The following is a 6,478-nucleotide window of genomic DNA, read 5'->3' as shown; positions in this document are numbered from 1 at the left end:
TTCAATTTTCTTTTGTATTAGAACATTATACCTTAAAACGTATATCAATTTCAACACTAAAATCATAGTAAGATGATCAATAGGAAACAGAGAAGAACAGAGAAAATACGTGCCTGTTACGATATTATGTGCACCTATACGTAACAACAAATAAATGATGTGTGAAAGATAACTTATGGTTAGTTGTACCTCAACTTGAATAAATTTGCTGAGATGGAAATGTTTTAATATATTTTATCTTATATATGCTATTCAGCATATCTTGTAAATATTTACGCTTCATTAGGGTTAGCTTCTCTAAACATTCTAATCAGCCAAAATCCGCAGGTAACTTCTCAAGAATTCTAGTCAATGAGGGTCGATCTACTTTACAAATACATATAAACAGAAACTTTGGCATGTATTTACAGGTGAAATGGACATCTTTCTAGCAACTCCACAATCAGATGCAACTCGGATAAAAGACCAACCTCAAGTGATTCATCCACACTACAAGTACAATCCTTCATGTTAAAAAAAAAGATCTAAACCTCAAACAACCATTTAAGCCTAAGTAGACAAGCTTTTTTAGACATCCAATGGGGGTGTGAAGGTCTACCAACTTACAACAATAACTTAGATCTAACCCCTTGAGATTTGGAGTCAACCTAAGGTCAAGGGTCCTCAACTTTGAATGACTAGTGTCGAGGTTCGTGAGCTTTTGACATTGATCGGCCATGTGAAGTTCTTCCAAATAATAACTACTTTTAAGATCCAGATACTTGAGATTCGGAGTCAACCCAATGTCAAGGGTCCTCAATTTTGAATTAGAGAGTAGTAGGTATTCATGGTTTAGACATCTACTGGGTATGTGGAGTTCTTCCAAATCGTTGCATTCAACAAGAATCAACTTTTCAAGATTTGGAGCCAAATGAAGGTCAAGGATCCTCAACCTTGCATTTCTGAGGTCGATAGATATGAGCTTTAAACATCCAACGGGCATATGAAGTTCTACCAAATTGGAACATTCTCCAAGATTCAACTTCTCGAGATTTGGAGTAAGCCCAAGATCAAGAGTACTCAACATTGAACGATTAAGGTCAAGGAATTTGAGCTTGTTAAGAACCTACATATGGTATAAAAAACATGAATATTGATGTAGAAACAAAACAATGGATGTACAACGTAATAATGAATTATGGAAAACAATCAATCAACCACAATTCTACCTTTTTTTCTCCCCCTTCCCACAGTTGTTCAATTCTGCTGTCATCCATCCGAAGTGAAACAAGATTATTTGCTTGAAATGTTTTAGGTAAATACCTGAAAGGGTAATAGTTCAAACACACATATCGTAAAGCATTTGGAAAGTCTGGGCTGACTATATTAAATTCCAGATTATGGAAACAATCACCGAAAATCATGGAAAGAAGTCTAAGTTCCTTCATCTTTCCAAGACCTTTTATAACAGTATGTGGATTGAGTTTCTCTGTGTAAAATTGTAAACATCTTGTTGCTTTAGTACCCTGTAATCCAAATGTAGTCACCATGAAACTTGTCTCATAACAATTGAAATTGTTTAGCTTTTCGCAACTTACAATTAAACTTGATCCTTACCAATTCATTAGCCAATATATCTTCAACTTCTTCGTTAATCCACAATCGGCTATGTTTGTGAGGTTTATCTGGGTGCAGCTTACGAACAATATTCCTGCCCATTTCTTCAATATGGTCATGCATGTCCACCCACTCATAACTAGAATTACCATTAATAGTTATGAGAGATTTTTGCTCAAGAACTCTTAAACCATTTCTAGCATGAAATCCACAGCTTTCAAGCACTTTGATTGCATTGTCTTTCTGCCAACCTTTCAGGATGCATGCAACATCTAGGAAGATTTCTTTGTAATCCTCCTCTAGACCGATATAGCTTAATTCCAATTTCTTCATAGTTTCTGCTAATGGAATCTTTTTTAGTCTTTTTAGGGCATCTACCCATTCAAGCTCATTTTTACCACAAAGAAACGAGCCCATAACTTTGATTGTTAAAGGAAGACCAGCAGCATAACGTACAACTTGTCCGGATAGATCTTCGAACCCTTGAATTGGAAAATCTCTCCCAAACGCATGCCTACTGAAGAGGCAAATTGCTTCTTTATCCGATAACAGAGTGACATCACGAATGAACTTCACTCTGTGTGCTACCAACACTTGCTCATCTCTTGTTGTAATGATAATTCTACTTCCAGGCTTAAACCAATTAAGCTCACCAGCTAACGCCTCAAGCTGGTCTATATGATCCACATCATCTAGAACAACAAGAACCTTTTTATCACGGAGCCTCCTCTTCATCAAGTACTTCCCGTCAGAAATACTACTTACACGTATGTCTTCATTTAAGACGTCTGAAAGGACTTGCTTTTGCAAAGACTTTAAACCAGAGAAAGAAACATTTTCCTATCACGCATCTAGAACAACAAGAACCTTCCTATCACGCATCATCCTCTTCATTATGTGTACCCCTTCATAAACACTACTAATGTTGATGCCTCTATCATTTGTCACATCCGAAAGGACTTGATTTTGGAACGACTTCAAACCGGAAAAAGAAGCATTTGAAGCTTCCCTCACATTCTCCACGAAGCTTTTACCTTCGAACTGAAAGGATATTTGATCAAAAACAGCTCTGGCCAAAGTTGTCTTCCCACCACCTCCCATCCCCTTGATCCCAATCATGTGAACATCATTAAAACCAGTTCCTAAAGATAATATAACATCCTTGACCCGAGTCTCCATTCCTACAAATTTTTCATCAATGTTGAAACTGATGGAACGTAGCTCTAGCAAAAGTTCTTCAATAATTTTTTGGATGAATTCAACTTCATGCCTGTATTTCAAAGAAGATTTAATTAGCTTACTCAAATCACATGACCTCTTACATTATTGCATAGATCTGATGAAAGAATTACCCATTAGCAGTATTCTTCAACTCCCACCCAGCCAGATCCGCTGCTTCTTTCAGAGCCTCTCTCCATTTCCCATCAGCCTCTTTCTTTTCATGTTCTGCAAAGACTTCTTTAATTGTCTGACTTTGTTTGCGGACTTCAGAAGGTTCCACATCATAGAAAACAGGGTAGGCAGTATGCTCAGTGGTTCTATGACATTCCATTATCTTCACAAGTTCATCCAAGCACCAAGATGAAGAGGCATAGTTCTTGGAGAAAACAATGATGTAGAATTTAGAGTCTTCAATAGATCCGATGAGCTCATCACTGATCTTTTTTCCTTTTTTGATTTTTTCGTTGTCTTTATAAGTGTGAATGCTTTTCTGCTGAAGAGCATGATACAGATGATCTACGAAGTTTGTACGAGTGTCTTCACCTCTGAAACTCAAAAACACATCATACTTAAAGCTCTTGTGAATTGATGAAGTTGGAGAAGACGCCATTGAAGGTATACCTGAAGGATCCTCTAAAAATTCAATTTTTTGCTGGTGAAATTTTATGCAAAATGATTGCAAACAAACTTGAATGAAATGAATTGCCACAAGGGAATGGATATAGCAAGGATAAGGTGAACATGATGTGTAAATGGGTTTGATTAGGCTTGAACAGAACAAAACAAGATGTGAAAATTACGAGATTGCCCTTATTCAAATTTTCCAATTATCAAAGTTTTCCACACAACTTGTTTATAAAATCCATAATTTCAAATAAGTTCTAAGACTGAAAACAGAGTTGTTAAACCAAGTTGTCTAAATATCCATAATTTAATTAAATTTCTATCAAATTATTTAACAGATAAAACATTCTCAATCTCAATAATAATATCCTCTACACAAGAACAACTCCTGCTGTTTGCCTACACTAGCACAAGAATGAACAATTTGTTTTTATAGCTTTTGATGACAGCATGATGGAAGCAAAATTCTTCATTTAAACAATTTTAAAGCCTTCAAATTTCTTCTAGCGGACTACAATCAGTCAGCACATCAGACCGAAGTTGCTCTGATCGGATAAAGAAGAAGAGTTCGACATCTACGACACGATAGTTGGCTTTGAGATATTTCAAAATCAAACCCGACTCTTTTCAATTACAAAATCAGTAAATTGATAACAGAGCTGATATATAGATTGATCTACAAGTAAGTTCCACGACTGAAAATATTTGATCTATAATATTAAAAAAAATATATATATTAGTTTTGAATTTGAAAAGTACGGAGACTGACGAATTTTCAAAATCACCTAGACATACTTTATTGCTGCAAATTATGCCGCTTCAATGAAAAAAGGTAAAAATATCTAGATTAGGGCTCTTATACATAAGATTTTCTTTAACTGGTCAACTCTATACATCAAGAACAATGGCTTTTTTTGTGCAAGAGTAAAACTTTTTAATGTTTGAATATCGTCTACAGAAATCAAGAAGACTAAAGTAATTAAGATAAAGATTAAGCTATTGTACCGGTAGCAGGGGGTGTAACTGGTAGTTGAGGAGAAGAGAGGAGAATAGGCGATGTTCACTGGGCCAAGATCCCACTCGAGCGAAAACTTCTACAGCCGGTTGACCAAAAAAGAGAGAAGAGAATCGTCGATTTAGATTGAGAGAGTAGAGACATTAGAGAAGAGATGACCTGTGGCGTCTGGACGAAAGTTAGAGAGAGGATGGGTGTAGTCAATGTTTTGAAAACTGGTTCGGACATCGAACCGGACGTCTTACTGGGTTCAAGTGGTTCGACCGGTTGAACCGGTCTCAAAAAACCGGATGAACCGGACGACGTCATATATATATATATATATATATATATATATATATATATATATATATATTCTATGAAAAAAAAAACCCTAAAAATCATAAAAATATATAAAAAAAAATATTTAGAGATCACAAAAAATATTTTTGAATTTTTTTTATAAAATGTCGCAGGTTTTTGTTAAAATTCGCTGAAAGAAAAAATAAAAAATCGTTTTCTTTTTTTTTTTTTTTGTAAAAAAAAAATTTTTTTTTCAAAATTTTTTTCACCGATTTTGTATAAAAAGCTGCGATTTTTTCAAAAAAAAGTTTTGTGATCTCTAAGTATTTTTTTTATGCATTTTTATGATTTTTAGGGTTTTTTTGTTTTTCAAATAACCTTTCCCTATATATATATATATATATATATATATATATATATATATATATATATATATATATATATATATATATATAAAAGAGATAATATCATGAATTTTAAACTTTTAAAATAAACAACAAAAACCAAGTTCTAATAATTTATATTTGAGTTTTTTAAAATATATTATGAAGATTACATAAAAACTAAAAAAAAATATTAGGTACTTTTGAAACATTTGAAAAAAAAAATAAAAGAACTATAGATAGTCATTTGAAAGTGAGAGATGAAGTCAAGTGATTGTTTAGGCTATAAATCCCACATCACTAAAAACATAACTTGAAAGCCTTGAAAGCTCTATAAAAGGCATGGATCTCCCATAAAAGGCGTTAGCTATTTGTTTTTTTCAAGTATAAAATTTTATACTTTTTTTTTCAGGCCGGTTTTCTCCGGTTTGACCAGTCCGGTTCGCTACCGGTTTTCGGTTGAACCAGTGGTTCTTACCGGTTTGCTTTTAGGCGGGTTTTTTGTCCTAATGTACCGGTTGCCTGACCGGTTCCCGGTTCAACCGGCTGGTCCGGTCCGGTTTTGAAAACAGTGGGTGTAGTGTCTGATGAGAGTGAGAGAGATTACCAAGGAACCAAGTTTTTAGACTAAATTACAGAAATGGTCCTTGTGGTGGGCACGATTCTATAGTTTTAGTCCTATTTTTTCTATTTTGTTAACATTGGTCCTTAGTGCATGTTTCTATTACTCATTTCGTCCCTATCTTTTTTATTACTCATTTCGTCCCTATCTTACATTTTCATTGGATGCATCGACCACCCTCATATACCTCGCATATGAGGGGGACTTTAGTCATTTTAATGTTTTCCAAACTAATAACCACCGTTTCTTACTACTACCACCACCTCTACCTTGTATTTGGAGTAATTTAGGTAAACTCTATCTCACACCATCGCCATTCTCCTTCGCTTTTTTTTAGAAGTACCCTAACATTAAATTAAGGCAACCTTGTCTCACTTCCAATTTTCTTTCTTGCACAAAACCAAATCATATATGCTAATATAACGGAAGAAAAATATCATCATAAACACTCAATTCCTTCTATTGTGCATCTCATACTTCCATTTATTTTCTTGATAGCAAGTTTCACATTGCAAGGAAGTTTCTCAAGGTAACAAGTTACTCTAGGTTACTAGGTTATATGCTCAAAACTAGTGTTCACAAAGTAACAAGTTACTCAAGTTAAATTATGCAAGTGATCGACTAGTAAGGCCATAATCTAAGCAATTGTGATGGGATTCTTTCCTCTCGTTCATCTTTCATCTAGTTCATTATCAACTTGAACACTTAATGAACAATGCATAGAAACTAAAATAA

General features: G+C 34.4%; 1 pseudogene across 1 annotated transcript; it reads right to left on the bottom strand.

The window, feature by feature from the left end:
* Positions 1–342: 342 nt before the first annotated feature.
* Positions 343–4,666, bottom strand: LOC145108949 (TMV resistance protein N-like; annotated as a pseudogene). The gene is made up of 5 exons (XR_013708675.1): positions 4,447–4,666; positions 2,949–3,438; positions 1,597–2,866; positions 1,209–1,505; positions 343–1,105 (listed from the first exon to the last, which is right to left on the bottom strand). The product of XR_013708675.1 is annotated as a TMV resistance protein N-like (transcript).
* Positions 4,667–6,478: the final 1,812 nt, after the last annotated feature.

Source organism: Lactuca virosa, chromosome 4 (genome assembly GCF_052849685.1).
Source record: "Lactuca virosa cultivar CGN04683 chromosome 4, Lactuca_virosa_CGN04683_v6, whole genome shotgun sequence".
NCBI classification, from domain to species: Eukaryota; Viridiplantae; Streptophyta; class Magnoliopsida; order Asterales; family Asteraceae; genus Lactuca; species Lactuca virosa.
Note: the sequence above shows the minus strand (reverse complement) of the source record. Positions and strands in the feature narration are given on the sequence as shown.